Source organism: Bombyx mandarina, chromosome 03, assembly GCF_030267445.1.
Source record: "Bombyx mandarina strain Sakado chromosome 03, ASM3026744v2".
NCBI lineage: Eukaryota > Metazoa > Arthropoda > Insecta > Lepidoptera > Bombycidae > Bombyx > Bombyx mandarina.
Genome location: NC_143210.1, coordinates 12334842 through 12353095, shown reverse-complemented (window position 1 = coordinate 12353095; position 18254 = coordinate 12334842). Strand labels below are relative to the sequence as shown.

The 18254-nt window shown below is 36.6% G+C and overlaps 1 protein-coding gene across 4 annotated transcripts in view; it reads right to left on the bottom strand.

The window, feature by feature from the left end:
• The window catches only part of LOC114242324 (SH2 domain-containing protein 4B), an 80997-nt gene that overhangs the window by 47091 nt on the left and 15652 nt on the right, over nucleotides 1-18254 (bottom strand). Inside the window, exons 1-2 of one of the 4 annotated variants that reach the window (XM_028173440.2) lie at nucleotides 12888-13072; nucleotides 2899-2946 (exon numbers count right to left, since the gene is read on the bottom strand). The exons of 1 other annotated variant lie outside the window; for it this stretch is intronic. The gene's annotated coding sequence lies outside the window, so the exon portion shown is untranslated. Of the gene's footprint in view, nucleotides 1-2898; nucleotides 2947-12887; nucleotides 13074-18254 lie in introns of those variants that run through there. 2 more of the 4 variants (XM_028173441.2, XM_089737925.1) reach the window with 2 other exon arrangements.

Below are 18254 nucleotides of genomic sequence, written 5' to 3'. Positions count from 1 at the left end.
ACATCATCAACGCCCCCGCAACTGATGTAGGGAGTCCAACACTCATATAAATATTAACCTATCAAGTACCAAGATTAACCTATCAAGATACCAAGTTTCAAGTCAATCGGATCTATGGTTCAGTAGTTATAACGGAACATCCGTAAAAACCACTGTAGTTTTATATATCAGTATAGATTCATCCCAATTCGTTCAGTCATTTTTGCGCGATTAACAACAAACAAACAAAGTTTTACGTTAACATTTTTCGTATGGATTATATTGTTACTGTAACATTTATACTGTGTTAGTGTGACAGCAATCTAAATTCCGCTTTCCTATGTAAATGAAGCAGCAAACAGTCCTTTGCGAATACAAAGCGCTGCCAACGCACTCTGTTATAATCAAATTATACACATGCTTGGCTTTGTTGTTGTCCTAGATGTAGACAACTACATAACAATACTATTATACAATATGTCTTACGTAAATGCTCGTTTTCTAAACTAAGTTTAGTTCCAATGAAAATTTAATTAATATAATTCACGAAACCCACTTTTTCGTTTTAACTAGGTTTCTCTATAGTGTTTGCGTTCAGATATATCTGTACTATACTAATATAATAACGGCCGTCTGGTGTAGTGGTAAGTGACATGGTCACTACACAAAGGGGTCGCGGGTTCGAATCCCGCCAAGGGAAGATATTTGTATGATAAATATAAATGTATTTTCCAGGGTTATGGATGTATATTAAATATAATATGTATGTGTATAATAAAAATCTTACATTTATTTCCGTTATCTGGTACTTGTAACACAAGTTCTTTACGAACTTATCACGGGACCAGTTTATTTATATTTATTTAATATCTATACTATTATGTTTTATTTGTACTAAATAGTATACTTTAAAAGTATATACTAGTGTAATATTTGACTGTAATAGGGCACAGTGACTTATAGTAAGATTCCAACCACAAACTATTTTTAAAAATGACGTACAAAACTTTGATATGTAATTCGTATTCAGTAATGCGGCTATGTGGGCTTTGAAATTGTACAAGCGGGCACCAATTTTTCTACGCAAATATAATGGGTTCCACGATAATACCGATTCGTATAACTTTGGACACAAAACAAATCGGCGGTTGCCAATTATTTGGTATGATTTTCTCTCAAATGGCACTGCCACTTTGCCCATTTTTTTAAACCTATCTACGCTGGTAACCTCGATGGGTTACGCCAGCTTCACCAAGCGAGTAGGTGAGCATACGGGCCTTAAGCCTGACGAGTTGCTAACACTAACCCTAGCAAGAGCAGTGCTTCGCCGAAACTAACATCGGTTCAAAAACCCCACCCAAAGATCCGGCGAGAAACTCAGTGGGCTGTGTCTGAGGGTTTATTTGCTCACCGAACCCTTCGTCGCAAGCGACGGTGACCGGTCCTTGAGATAGTAACACATTCTGATATAGAGTAGTCATAACTGCAAAGACGAAATGGCCACTATTCCAGGTGGCATTCTTACGTCTAAGTTCTAAGGTTTAAAGTATAGTTACAACGGCTGCCCCACCCTTCAAACCGAAACACATTACTGCTTCACGTCAGAAATAGGCTGGGTGGCGGTACCTACCCGTGCGGACCCACAAGAGGTCCTACCACCAGTAATATACCAGTTGCACTATAATTTTGCGTGGCCATCTAAGTTAATCAAAACACTGACTCATCAAACATTATCGTTAACAGGAAAGGCATAATCGAAGCGCACGCGCTCAATAACGGTAGGCTTTGCGCATGCGCGATAACCGGCCATTGTGCCGCGCAACTGGAGCAGAAACGTAAAAGCCAATTCCCAAACATGCTATTATTTGTTGGCATTAAGCTGTTTTATTGTCTATGTCAAGTATTTATTTATCTTTATCGTATTCAGTCACGTTTTATTGTAACTATACTGAGACCGTAGAACTGATATCTCAAGGTGGGTGGCGCATTAACGTTGTAAATGTCTATGGGCTTCAGTAAGCACTTAACACCAGGTGGACTGTAAGCTCGTCTACCCATCGAAGCAATAAAAAATCAAAAAAAATATTGTTTTCGTTATATACTCGTAAGTTTATATTTTTTAGATTAATATTCTTAATGTAACCGATTATTAACCGTGTCATTATTATGTTTGCTAACAGAAACTTCTGTAGTGAATGGAATAGGGAAGAATCTCCACCGAGCCGGCGATCGTGCTAGCTAGAACCACGGTCCATATGAGGTCTTGTGTACGTGCAAACTTATCTTCAAAGTATCGTTACAACAATTCAAGTTTTAGCTACACTCCTTCTATTCTGTGATAGCTACAGTACCAATGTAACTGACATCGTATGTACCTAGTTAATGTCGAACGTTTCCAGAAAAGCTGAGGAGGAGTAGTAGAGAGTACAAAAATCATATTATGTAGGGGCTGATACGTTTAGATCAGATCTTAAATATGACATTAATTCTCAAGGGTGTCCAACCCTAAGTAGCCCCCATAAATCTATGTAGGTATACTCGTAAATAGTCAAAGAAAAACAGTTGCCATTTTCAGGTCTATCTATAAACCGATTTTCTTTACTTTTATTTCTTAATAGCTATTAAACAGCTGTAGTATAATCTGTTAATCAAAAAATGCAAATGTAATTTTTTTCTTCAAAATTTTCTACATTTAATTCTAGTAGCTTTGCAAGGCAGCTCAGATCTGTCACAGCATCATACCTATTTCTACCACGAAGTAATAATTCGTTCCTTTTTGAAAGGAAGGGCAGTCTTTGTGTTAATGAAATTACTACTGTATATTTGAGCCAATTAAAAGAAATAATAACTAATATCATTTCATTGTTAGGTAATTTATAGTTTTTGAAGTTTGTTGTTTATAGTAGTAAGAAACTATACCTTGTGTTACTGGAAGGGCTAGTGAGAAACGAAGATCCGCATCAAAACCTGAAACAAATCATCAAAGTTGAAGATCATGATCTGAATTCATCAATGTCTGATGATTTAGTATAATATAAAATAATAGGCTCCCTATATGCCTTCGTAGGAATACTCGAATATTATGTCTCCTATTCAATATCCTACATAAGCCCACTTCTCCCTTATATTTACGTGAGCGATTCTCTTTCATTCGTTCTCCTGATGCTCCCTGCAGGTCCAACCAACGTTCTGTTTTGTTATTCCCTTCCCACAAAACCAATTTCTATTCTCACTCCTTTACTGTGCACGCGGTCAGACTGTGGAATTCGTTGCCGGCTGACATCCGAGTTTGCAAGTCTGTTTCTGTTTTTAAATACAAGGTCAAACAATTTTATCTCTCATCAACCGAATGATCATGGTTCTATACTCTTCGTATATACGAGTATTACTGTGTTACTTATAATATTTTGTACTCAAGTTTAACAATATTTGGTATGTGTATGTGCATTACTATAATTCTCATGTTGTATTTGTTATTTTAGTTATGTGTTATTTGTTCTACACACACTTATCACTTTTTATTATTATTCTCATTATCCTCTCGCAGGTCTGCTGGAAGAGATTTCTTAAAGAAATAAGCAAGTGCCTTTGTAAATAATTTTCCTATTACTCTGTACTATGTCTTTTTTCTGTGTGTACATAAATAAATAAATAAATAAAGCCTTCGCGACTCCGTACAATAAGTAAGTACCCTGCAAATGTTGTATAACTTACAAATAAAACATTGTTTTGTTACTACAAGTATTAAACATTTATTACGGAATAACCATTTTGAACAAGTTTAAGTGGCCAGAAATGGAATATATATTTAATCCGTACCCCTGATTGAGTACAGTAAATTGCTAAGACAAATAGACAACGTTGTTAGAATGGTCACAGCTGATACGGCCGTGTGGTTGCCATATAAAAATAATACTAATGTCAGGGTTTCCGTATCATTTTTCTTAGCAATCTTAGTTTATCTTAAGTGTACTATGATACGGACGAAGTACCCACTTGACAAATGGCAGACTGTCTTAGAAATTCGTTTTAGGGACAAAAGATATTTTGCGAAATCAATTGACGTATCAGCCGATATACTTCCGTCTTTTGTTATTTCGATTGCATAAACAAGTGATAACTGATAGCTCGTGGGTCATCTGTCAATTATTACGATAATAGTAAATACGACATTGTCCCTTAGAACCGTTGAATCATGATTACATTCTTATAACTTTGTTGATATAAGTGGACAAACATATAGGCAGGGCATATTATAGCTACCCACCCAAACAACCCAACTGCGTATTCCTGATAAAATACTATTAGATTTTTTTACATTCGCTAATCCAGGTTATGTGTGCCTTTCTGTCTACCTATAGTAGCCTCTTTTTTTATTCCTACCTATGCTGATCCTTGAGAGGCTATATCAGCTTTACCCTGGCGTGTAGGTGAGCTCTCGGGATCAAAACGGAGGTGTTGCTAACACTGGCCCTAGCAAGAGCAGTGCTTCGCAGAATCTACCGCTGGATCGCAAACGCGACCCACTGAGAAGATTCGGCGAGAAACTCATTGGGCTCCAGTAGCCTCGACCGGTTAGTCTGCCTTCAATCTGACAGTTAGGCGAGCTTATAAGGCTCCACCTGAAAGAATTCGCTAACATTTACGCTAGCACTGAGTCTTTGAGCCCGGTTTAACACATTTTCATTATCACATTTCAACAGAAATCGAATTGAAAATACGCAGTCCGTAATATCGTAACAATAAGTAAGACCAGACAACCTTGAAAGATTGATTGTGGTAGAAGGAAAAAGACCCGCCGGCCGGCCACCAAACCGTTGGTCGGATCAGATAACTGCGCTCACTGGACTCTCTGTTACCAACCCCCTGAGAGAAGCCGAAAACCGAAGCAAATGGAAGCTGAGGGTACAAAGAGCCACGAAGGGCTTTCAAGGACACGACCTTCAGTAATGAAGTATTCGACTAAGAAGAAGAAGACGTAATCAGTAAACGTTGAAAATACACTTTCCGTTTCAACCATTCCGCTGTATAAGTTCAAGGACTTATTTGGCTAACAAATAAAAACCTTCAGTCCCAATTAATGATCACATTAATCGCAGAAAACTAAGTCTTATTACCTTATTCTTAAAAGCGTTAATCGTGTCTACATGTAAACTACATCACGAAACAATGCTTGATTAGTTTAATATACACCAATTCGTATGGCACGTATATATTGTGGGTGGGCACACGCGATTTTGATGCTTCTTTAAACTAAGGTTTAAGACTCAAATTGGTACGCGTAAGCGTTTCGTTGCTATAGTTAAATCCTTTCAGAATCGTAAGGTCATGTTTTATACCCGCGTTTTATACCTCAATGTCATAATCAAATAAAAAAGTCATGACAATAAGACAAACGGACCCGTGATTAATACGGTCACTAAGTTTTTTTCCATGTTAAAGTCGTTAACTATTTCGTGTCTTAGTGAAATATTTCGAAAAATTTTAATTTCGATTTTAATTCAAAAATGGACTTAGAAAGACCTTTTCCAGCGACTCTTAGTAATCAAATGACCAAAAGTAGCTTAAAAAGAGACAAACTTACCGATCGGTCTCTTTCACTCTTTTCGTCCCCTTCCGTCTTTTCGGTTTGAAAACTTTATTCGATGTTTTCCAAAAAACACATTTTTTGGGTTGTGTCTCTATAATTCTAAAGGCGCGATATGTTCGTCTCACTTTCTTTCATATATTATTTAACTAGCTGACCCGGCAGACTTCGTAGTACCTCAATCGATAAATAAAAGACCTAAACTTTTGTATCAAGTAAACTTAAAACAAACAAAAGCAATCCGTCCAAGGGATACATCAAAGGAAAAACTAAATTGTTATTTAATTCCGAGCATTATTAAATTTATTTACATTTTAAACCTTCTCTGGACTTCCACAAATAATTCAAGACCAAAATTAGCCAAATCGGTCCAGCCGTTCACGAGTTTTAGCGAGACTAACGAACAGCAATTCATTTTTATATTTATTATTTAATTAAAGAGCACGGCTGAGAGTGTCGGCATTAATAAAATATACCGTCATAGTAGCAGCTCAAAGTTTTTGATCACGAAAATCCCTGCACACGTAAATAGCAAACACGATTACTAGCATTTAACAATAGGCTATTATAATTGTAATGTTACAAGAAGTTTGTCAAATGATGACCGCTACCGTGCAAATGCAGCAAGCAAGGAAGCATGGTAGTTTTGTTTTCCTACCTATTCGCTAGTAGCCTAAGAGAGTATTCCAGCTTTTTTTTTATGATTGAAGCATTACTGGTGGCCCGGAGGCCTTTCCAGGTTCACCAGGACAGGTGCTCGAACGGAATCCTAGTGTGTACGATTCTATTGCGCACAGTTGACGTGATGTGCCACAAAATATATAAATATACAGAGTGCCTCATGTGCTGGTCCGGTGGTGAAGTACACTATACGTCCAGCCTAAGCGTTGACATCAACAGAACAAAGACATGTGACAACAATAAGCGTCGTAAATCACTACAGCACGCTTTCTAGCTTACGTAACAGAAAGCACGTCTCGAAGCAACGTGCAGGAAGCTACCCGAACGAATACAAATAACATGTTAAACGCGTTAAATAACAAAAAAAAAACGTGAAGCTTATGTATTATTTTAATTGTGTCGGAACAGTTGAAGCTCACGACTTTTAATAGCGGGTCGTTAATTTTAAATATAACTTGAGTAATATGTGAATCGGGTTAATATTTAATTGTACCTTCTGTATGTTACGTTTGTTGTGGTGGGATTTTTTTTGGTTTAATTTGTTTTGTAATTTTTTCATTGGATTGGATTTGTAAAAGGTTGTTTTGCTTTAAAATTTCGAAATAAATGCTGCTTTCATTAAATTTAACAGGTATGGATAATATTTAACGCGCTTTTATTAGATTGTTATCTTTGTATGCATGTTTGTTTGTTTGTACGTAACGGAATTTTTGAACGTAATTTTCGTCGACTTAGGTTTAGGACCCCTGTGCTTTTTAACAGTAAAATAATTTAAATTTAATTTGTGAATTTATTCCCGATCCTGCGAACAGAATTGAAAGCAGTCGACGTCGCCCAAAACACGTCATTTCGGATCCTCCCGATCCACTAACGGTGCTTTTAGGTACCTCAAGCACCGGTCATCGTACTCGTCGAACCCGTCGCTTGCGACGAAGGGCTCGACGAGTAAACTAACCCACAGACACAGTCCACTGAGTTTCACGCCGGATCTCCTCAGTGGGTCGCGTTTCCGATCCGATGGCAGATTCTGCGAAGCACGGTTCTTGCTAGGGTTCGTGTTAGTAACGTCGTCAGGTTTGAGCCGTGTGAGCTCACCTACTAGTTAAGGTTACTCTGATATGATCTCTCTAGACTAGCCTTTCTCAAAGTGGGCGATAAAGCCCTCTTGTGGGCGCTGCAGGCTTATAAGGGGGCGGGTAAGAGACCCAGAAAAAAATGGAGGCGTTATGTAGAAGCTTGGGAGGCGATTAGTAATTTCATCTAGGACTCTTAGGCACCGACTGAGCTCTCGCTATAGTGGTTTTTATGTATATGAAAAAATGGGGGCGCTAAAAAAGAATTTATTCTCAAAGTAGGCAGTAGACGAAATAAGTTTGAGAGCCCCTGCTCTAGACCATCAGCTTAGGTAGGAAGAAAAAAAATATGTGAATTTACGTTGGTAGAACTAAAAAACCCCGTCTGCTCAGTATCTTCATCTTGTCGAATTTATAGATAGTATTAATGATACGTCAATCAAACTAAAGATAATATTGAGTATGGCATGTTGTTTTGAATATATTATTTGCGTATTCGTTTAAGGGGTCGTTGTGTTATAAATATAACAGTTCCTCGATTTGATTAATAAAATTTGCATTGTTATTATGTAATTGAATATTTTTGTGAATAATGAATACAAACACACAACAAACACGTAGTGTAAGAGTGTACCTAAGTGTAAATTGTGATTTCATGTAAAGAAGCAATAGTATTTCGAGGATGTCGAGGACAGAGCGAAGCGGAGGAGTAGAAAAAGGAAAGCTGACCCCACCATTAAGTGAGATGAATAGCTAGGAAGAGAGACTGGTGGTAGGACCTCTTGTGACTCTGCACGGGTAGGTACCACCGCCCTGCCTATTTATGCCGTGAAGCAGTAATGCGTTACGGTTTGAAGGGTGGGGCAGCCGTTGTAACTATACTGACACCTTAGGACTTATATCTCAAGGTGGGTGACGCATTTACGTTGTAGATGTCTATGGGCCCAAGTAACCACTTAACACCAGGTGGGCTGTAAGCTCGTCCGCTCATCTAAACAATTAAAAAAAAGTTATACAATTCACAATATCATATTATGTAAATATAAAAACCAAAATGTTATATTCTTATAGAAACGTCTAGATGTAGAATCGGTGACATTTTAGGGGCGAGTGCAATGAACTACGCGCGCTTCGCAAGAATGCAGGTAATAAAAATTATTTGTATAATATATATTTGTTATATTAAGAGTTACATATTATTTAGTTTTTATGCATCAGTTTAAAATTTTGGCCTTTTAAAAGAGCTCCGTACAAGAAGCAATGGCGCCTTACTCGTTTTTATCTTATCACACCTATCACTTACCGCAAAAAAATAAGCAAACATGTCAGACATCGATCCGTTTGCCTTGTTGACATAAAAACAAAACCATAACGAAACATATTATATATTTTTTTTAAATTTGAATTGCATTCCAGTTTTTGCCATCGATTTTGTCCTCACGAGCCTGAACTATATGCTTGAAAATACATTTTTGTCAACCACGTGACATCACCATTGAGAGATTCAGAAAACTACTGCTTACTATTCTAGACTTTAGGCTTCAAAAGCTTTCAATGTTTTTTATTGCTTAGATGCGTGGACGAGCTGACGGCAGACCTGGTTGGTATTCGGTGATAACCGGCACCCATGGACATCAACAACACCGCCACCCATCAAGAATTAAGTTCTAAGTCTCAGTTTTTACAGTACAACGTACCCCATCCCACAAACCGAAACGTATTATTGCTCCACGGCAGGAATAAGCAGGGTGGTGGTACCTACCCGGGCGAGCTCATAAGGCACCCTACCACCAATAATTACGTAAATATTTTTTGCTGGTTTCCTTTTTACTACACGATTTTATTCGTTCACCATGAAAATAATTTGTTAATTACGTATTAATAAAAACAAAAATTCGTACCTGGTAAATTAAAGCTATGCCTATTCCTTTAGATTAGCATAACTTTTGTTTCTTACGTCATTACTATGATTCTTATTCTGTCTTATGCTTGACATAATACCTATTATTATGAGTAATAAGTAAAAAACAAACAAAAAAAAACTCGAAAATATCTAGTATGTTTCCCGTGATGCGCGCATAATGGCCGCTATCCATCATTTTATTTTTACAAATCATTATTATAGGCTTCGCTCTAACTACTCACACACTTAAAAGTATTTTTTTTTTTTTATTGCTTAGATGAGTGGACGAGCTCACAGCCCACCTGGTGTTAAGTGGTTACTGGAGCCCATAGACATCTACAACGTAAATGCGCCACCCACCTTGAGACATAAGTTCTAAGGTCTCAATTATAGTTACAACGGCTGCCCCACCCTTCAAACCATTATTACGCCCGAAATTCACTAAACTCAGAACCATAATATTATTATGCGCATAAAATCAGACAAACGAGCAAATCTATAATATTATATTAGTACATTTAAAAAGTTACGCAATAATGATACGTATTATTTGATATATAAAAAAAACATTAATCACAATTGTTTATTTGTTCAATTCTAATATTAAAACGTAATAAAATACGAAATATCGTGAAAACAGCTTTAGGAACAATATACGAATGAATTCGTTCTCCGATATTATCATGGCGATCGATCTTTATGTAATCGATTGAATTTCCAAATAGTTTTTTACATTTTTAAGAATGAAGACAGAAACGAAAACAGTCTTAATTTTTTTTTTATGATAATGCAATTTACAAATAAAATAGAATACATAAATTACACTCGTAACAGAGATCATCAGCAATACTAGAAGCGTCAAAAAGCATCGAATCTAAAGATAATCCCTATCAAGTTTCAGCAAGAGTGGACCTTCGAGAAACAATCCGATATCCATCGGAAGCGCCCTTAACCTTTTCGTACAGATACAAAACAAAGCGCATGTTTACACAACGTGCCGATGTGTGAGCTCTCGAACCTTGAAAGAACCGTTACAATGAGTCACGCATTCTATCACTGATCCATTAGAACGTTTACCGAGTGACGTTAATAGACAATTCAACACACCTTTCATTTTTAATGTTCCGCCCAGAGAAACTAAAAATGACAGGTTCCCCAATCACCTGTTTATTTTCATTACTAGAAGTCATATTTTTTTTAAACTATTAAGACAAATTCTTTGGCCTTCTGGTGAGCCTATGAATACCATACTGTAACCATATTGTAACCACTTTTAAATACGATGTTTATATACGTTTTTTTTTTCATTGCTTAGATGAGTGATCAAGCTCACAGCCCACCTGGTGTTAAGTGGTTACTGGAGCCCATAGACATCCACAACGTAAATGCGCCACCCACCTTGAGATATAAGTTCTAAGGTCTCAGTATAGTTACAACGGCTGCCCCACCCTTCAAGCCGAAACGCATTACTGCTTCACGGCAGAAGTAGGCAGGATGGTGGTACCCAACCGCGCGGACTCACAAGAGGTCCTACCACCAGTAAAATACGTATGTTCATATACGAATGTGTCGTCAAAAATAAAATAAAATACAATGCCTCGTTATTCTAAGGATTCATCCCGTAAATCTTAAGCTGTTCAGGCAATAAAAAGTTATGGCGGAATTAAGGAACCCGTATAAACACATAACACCTAACCTTGAGAACCTTTTTGAGCGGTGTATGTAAGCGTAATCGCTTTATTACGATTGAAATACGAAGAACTAATTGGCAGTTGCTTCGTCACTGGAATTCTAATTAAACCAGTAAGTACTTTTTATTTATTTATTTTTTATTGCTTAGATGGGTGGACGAGCTCATAGCAGACCTGGTGTTAAGTGGTTACCGGAGCCCATAGACATCTACAACGTAAATGCCACCACCCACCTTGAGATATAATTTCTAAGGTCTCAAGTATAGTTACAACGGCTGCCCCACCCTTCAAACCGAAACGCATTACTGCTTCACAGCAGAAATAGGCAGGGTGGCGATACCTACCCGTGCGGACTCACAAGAGGTCCTATCAACACTCTTCTTATTCTATCCTTATTCTGCTCCTCCGCTTCGTTCTGTGGTCAACATCCTTGTCAGTAACATTGCATTCCCTCTTGTCCTTCAGTACTACATTTTTCCACCTGGTCTTGAGTCTTTCTCTAGTTTTCCCACCAGTGATGACGAAGGACCGATTAATTAAAAAGACTATTACTTCTTTACATGAAATCACAATTTACACTTAGGTACACTCTTACACTACGTTGATAAAAAGTTTTTATTCGTGTGAGAAATTAAAATCACTGCTAAGACGCCTTTAGACTCAAACCTAAATTGGCTTTGACGTTTCTTATCGCGAGCTCAGTTTGATGACCCAATAACAATTAATGGGTATTCCTAATGACGAAAACTGTTCCACGATACAAACAAAATAAACGTCCCTTTATGCGTTCCTTATCCGATGCTGATAAAGTTTGGTAGACGTTGTTGGCATTTCTTTTTTTCCCCTACCTCGTCGTCGTGGCCTAAAGGATAAGACGTCCGGTGCATTCGTATGTAGCGATGCACCGGTGTTCGAATCCCGCAGGCGGGTACCAATTTTTCTAATTAAATACGCACTCAACAAATGTTCACGATTGACTTCGACGGTGAAGGAATAACATCGTGTTATAAAAATCAAACCCGCAAAATTTTAATTTGCGTAATCACTAGTGGTAGGACCTCTTGAGAGTCCGCACGGGTAGGGACCACTACCCCGCCTATTTCTGCCGTGAAGCAGTAATGCGTTTCGGTTCGAAGGGTGGGGTAGCCGTTGTAACTATATTGAGACCTTAGAACTTATATCTCGAGGTGGGTGGCGCATTTACGTTCTAGATGTCTATGGGCTCCAGTAACCACTTAACACCAGGTGCTGTGAGGTCGTCCATCCATCTAAGCAATAGAAAAAAACCTATTCGTTGGTTGCTTAAGGGGCTATTTCAGCTTCTCGCAGACGCGTAGGTGAGCTCACGGGCTCTATCTGAGATAATGTGCTAACACCAGTCCTAGCAGTGAGCAGTGCTTCGCAGAATCTACCACCGGATCGGAATCGCGACGCATTGAGAAGATCCAACGAGAAACTAAGTGAGCATTGGCATTAGCTAATAGTACGAAAAATATACACAATCGTCACAACGGAACGTGGTAAAATTTCACTAGGTAGTTAAAAATAAAAATTACCATCAGACATTACTGGGCAGATTTAAACTATTATTAAAATTTTGATAATTCATTACTTAAATTTGAACACATAAGTTAAAAATAAACTTCAAAAGACAGTTTAAATCATTCTCCTTAGAACATAACTGCTTTTACTGATTTATTAACCAACTAAGTTCGTAAACTGGTAAAATTTTCTCAACAGAACGACAGAAAGTTTCTATTTAAATTGGCGTTTGAAAAAAAAAAATTCAATAATGTTGAATTAACGTTTAATAAAATGAGACAGCAATAATCACATTTGCATGTATTTAAAATCAAGAACCTAGTCAATCCTTTACGGGGCTTTAGCTAAACACTAAAAGGACCTGTCCTTCCTTGTTAAGAATGTTGAACATAAAGACGTGAACCGAAAACAAAAGTGAAATAAATACTCACACAAACACACAAAAGCGCAAATGTTTCTCGCAAATTTTACGTCCAAAAAATAATTTTCACTTCACTAATAATCACAACTGAATCAAAACTAAAATTACCGCTTTAATTTTTATCGAAGGCGCAACGACACGACCTCCTCGAACGCGCACTTCCGAGCGACTGGTCGCGTTCAGAAACATTCAGTAACTGAGTTGAAATATCCACAAACAAAAGAGAACGCCGAGTTGCGTACCTACCAAACATAACGCTACGAATTAATCCAAACTTTGTTTCCGTTTGCCACATTTCCTTTCATTGTCATGGTAAAGCTTGATAGAAACTAAATCTGTCTAATATTGTTTTTACTATTTAACTTACACATCAAATTCCAATAATAAAATGGAATGTTCATTGTTCGTAACCGTTGATTTGGTTTGAATTCAAAGTTTACTAACATAAATTATAAACCAAGATATTTTTACATTGTATTCATACGCAGTACATTCTTTGTGGAAAGACTAAATTGTTTTATAGTTTTGGTATGTTCAATAATGCTTGAAATGAATTTATATTTTCGAAAAGTGTCAAGATGGCATCTCTTATATCGAGAATATAGGTACGAGACAAAAAGTATCAAGTCATAGGTACCTTGAATATCAAATTGGACACAGAAATTTACTCTAAAAGAATCCAGAATTCTTTCAAACGTCTATGGAAGAAATACAAAGTATCACTAACGACTATAATTATGCTAATAAACGTATTTATATTATTATATTTATAACGTATTTAAAATACTTCGTAATTTAATATGGTCTTTCTTGCCAATAAAATAGATAGAACAGTTTCCTAAAAAAGTTTCCTATTTTTGTATACATTTGTGAAATGTTGCCAGTGACTTGTACTAATTTTATTGATGGACAGCAAGCACAGTCAGTGAAAGTAAAATTAGTTATGTTACGCAATCATTAATTCACAACGGGTGTTTGTGTTTTATAATACGGTATCATCTGACTGTCAGCCGGGGAAAAGAATTTTAATTCATACCTCAGTATAAAATTGTTATAAGTAAAGTATAATTTGTTTTTGAATACTCGAATATTTGTTATTTTACAAATATCTAATGTAAGCGCCTTCTAAAACTGACTAAACACATATTTAAACTGAATATAACCTACCAGATATAATATTAAGCTCAAAAATTAAAGCACGCAACTAGACAATAATTTTATTACACTAGAAAATAATTAACCAAAAAAATGTTAAACTCATACATATTGATTGTGCACTAAAGAGAATTATCACAAATATGCAAATTAACTAACTAGGTCATCGCGTGACAATTGACAGATCTTTCGGATGTTCAGTGATTTTAATAAACAGGTCGCACTCTGTAATTTACCGAAGTAGCATGTCTGTCCTATCATTTTAAAATAACGCGCTAGAATGAAGTACCACTATAATTTGATCCGTCATATGATATAATCTTACAGGCACACAAAGCAAAAAACATCCAACACAGATACATATTTTCGATATAAACATTTTTAGGCATGTAGGTTTGGATGAGGTCAGCGACCTATTTTAAGAATAATAGTTTATTGTAGATTTGTAGCATTGCCCGTTCCTTAAATGCAACAGAGTTGCAACAGCGCCCCTAGCGGCAACGCTACATAAAAAAACTCGCAATCAGCACACAGTATTGTAAGCCCACGCGAATAGATACCACAATTTTTCCTATTTCTGCTCCAAAGCAGTCACAGATTTTGATTCGAAGGGTTTGACAACTGATATATGTATTATGCAAATAAATTTTTTACCTTCTGTCCCAAGATGGGAGCGGTATTAATGCGACAGATGTCTATGGGCTGTGGTATTCACTAAACACCAGAGCGGCGCGAAATCGATCACGAATCCATAAAAACAATTGTTTTGAGTAGAATCAATGATTTCACTATTTTTATCATAATAATAGCAGAAGTGTGGATAATGGTGATACCCGGAGGCTTTAAAAGCTATGTTGCCAGCCCGATAATAAAAATCGCACCAATCGAATAATTAAATTGTCTATTTAATTCTAAAACGAGCAATCAAGAGATGTCGATATTTTCGCGGCGGAACAGAGGTGTCTTGTAGCAACATACACAGACTACAAATTGAACGTACAGATAATTAATTTTAATTAACATTACACTTCGTGATGTAAGTACACTTTCGCTTCGAACAATGCAAAATTTTCTCGTTACGATGCACTTTTTGAATTTGTGTTGTGCTTTAATAACGCTTTGCACTTTCTATGTACGTGTATGCGTTTTCTAGAATGTGCAATCGATTTTGACCAAATAAACCGTATCGTTAATATTTTCTGAACTGTATTAAAAAAATTAAGGTAGCAATCGTGAAATTACATCGAAATGATAAAACAACAAACGTTCGTTGAACTTGTAAATGTATCCAGGTAACGCACTTAGAGCATTAGCTCAGTTAATATCCTCTTTCGAAACTTTTTTTTTGGATTGGAGGGTAGTTGTTAGTAAAGCCAACAGCTAGCTCCCTATTCCTTCCTAACAGAAGGAAAAGTCCTGCCTCTAACTACCAGGAGAGGTGGCTGCTTCAAAGGCAGTGGCTTTGCGAGTGAAGAGAAATAAAACTTTCACCGAAGTACAAATTAAGACTATTAAGTACTAGAACACTTTAAAATTCTCAATTCGCTTCTTCCGCTTCGCTTCAGGTGATCCGTTCGTTGTTTCGCTTCGAGTACTAACTGCCTTCATGTCATCTCGGTAACGCTTCATTTTCTAGTTAACACGACAAGACGACAATTACTGAGAAACTTACCGATAGGGCATTTTGATATTTCTGTTATTTGATGAAAGATGGCGTTATTCTTACCGGCGTAATAATAATATAAATACAACGATTTGACATGTCGCAAATTGTTGTGTATTAATTTTTGATATAACGTTATCTCGCCATTTATTTTAACCCCAAATGACGTATGAAGTTGCAGTTCAGCCTTATTTTGTGAACAACTGCCTGGCTGCATCCTACCTAAATGACAACATCTGACGTAAATTATAATATAATACTGCAGAATTGAAACAGCTTTCTCGACCGTATATTGCTTAGTTGATAACAGCTAGGTTTATGATGTCAATTGTAAAATAGAAGGAAGTCGTAAATTAATCATCTGACGCACTTTATATTGTGTGATAAGAACGTTAAATGTAAATTTAATTCAATCATAATTAGATATTTTGTTTACGCAATTCCCTTCTCAAAACAGAACTGAGACAGAAGATACAGATAACACGTCCGAAATTAACAAAACGACTCAAGCGCCAATTACAAACAGTGCGAAAATAGCTCTTCGAGACAGACAAATAAACTTGAAATACCTATGAGGTAAGTAACACTTGTGTCAACATACATATACAGGCTGTTATAACTTGTACTACTTTTGTTCTAAAATTGAAAATGTATTTGTATTTCTCATTTATTTTGAAAAAGCGTCGGAACCAATAGAATACATTCTAAAATGAACCTTATTTAGTACACAAATGTAATGAAATTTTAAAAAACATTTGTTGTTATTAACGACAGATTAAACGTAAAGGAAGTATCGGTGACATACTGAAATGGAACTGTAGTTAAGGAATTGTTCATATATTGCGTTTTAACAAAACAAAATTCAAGTGTTATATCTAAGAGTGAAACAAAAGACTTAACCCTAAAAAACAAGACCAATGAATGGCTAGATTTGATTATATTATTATTTTATTTGAAGTGAATAAACCTAAGAGGAGATACGATAGAAAAAAGGAAATTCCAGAAATAGGCACAGGAACGTATTTTTATTTTAAAAGTGTATTCAAGCTCACGTGAATGGCTAGGTACCTTACTCACCATGAATGAAACCTTGGCACATGGGGTGAAAGTCTTGTGTCGGCTGTCTCATTCTTCAAAACAGAACCCACGACAGCTTAACGCCCCCTATTTGTTACAAACTATCATCGCCTTCCATCAACGACATTCAATTCACAAAAAAAAATACATTATGAACAATGTTCTAAATACGATTATGATTGACATTTACTACATAGTAAAAAAAAAAACAAATTGCGAAATCTATGCGTCAAAGAACAAAGCGGAAGCGGATGCGCAATTACAGTCATTTTATAATCTGTAACATAATGGAGGAACGTATATTAATCATGTTGGAAGTGCGCCCCGATGCGCGACCTCACGCCGAGATACATAGGGCTGCCACAAATAGGACTTCATGTATTGATATATATTTAATTATATTCGTAAATTGCGGAATGTATGAAAGGCAAATTAAGTACGAGAAAATCTATACAAATAAATAAAATTGGAGTATCTGTTTGTAATAATAAAATAACCACTTTTACAAAATACGTAATGCGTGTGTAAATGCGTGTGTATACATACACAGTACATATACCAAAATAACATTTGTTTTTTAATTTTGTCTGTCTGTCTGTTTGTTTCGGCTAATTTCAAGAACGGCTGGACCGAATTTGACGGGACTTTCGCTGATAGGTAGTTGATGATATTATAAGGAGTAACTTAGGCTACTTTTTTTAGAGTAGCTTCGCCCCGCGGCGTCACCCGCAGTACGACAATAACCGCGGGACTCAGCTAGTGTTAAATAAGAATAATATTAAAAAGTAGGACATAGTTTTCGCGCATAATGTAATTTTGATAAAAAAAACTCGATTTGTCAGTACTTTTTTTTTAAATGATTATTATTATCATAATCAGCATAGGTGTCAATTGCTGGTTATGGACATCCACCCATCTAAGCAACAAAAAAAAAAAAAAAAGTTTGTTACAACGACGTTGCAAAAATATCGCTTAAGCCAAATATCCTGCCACCGCTCGATATAAATATATTAAAGTGTGTGACTCTGTCTATAGACACATGTATGTTCCGTACTGACTCAGCAATAACTTTGCAAATTATGAAATTTAACAAAACTAACAGCCCTAACGTAGTTGAGATTGTTTGATGATCGGACACGTTGCGACCCAGTTTCCGAAACTCAAAAACAGGTACAGGCTCTTGTCGGTGTGTGAAAAATAAAATAAAAAATAGACACTGCAATTTGTATATAGAATCAAAACGATTATTTTTCAAATCGGACTAAAATATATTGTTTGTTTGTTTATGTTTGAGAAGTTACTGGTGGCCCGGAGGCCTTTCCAGTTTTAGCAGGGCAGGTGAGCGAGCAAAGGCTCAGCCAGGAGGGTGGGATTTGCTAACAGCTACCCGAGCGCTTCCAAAGGAGACCTAACGGCATATACCAACACCGCTTCCGTGGCCGTAATAGAAACAGTCAGCGAATCTGTCGTGAACGAAAAAAC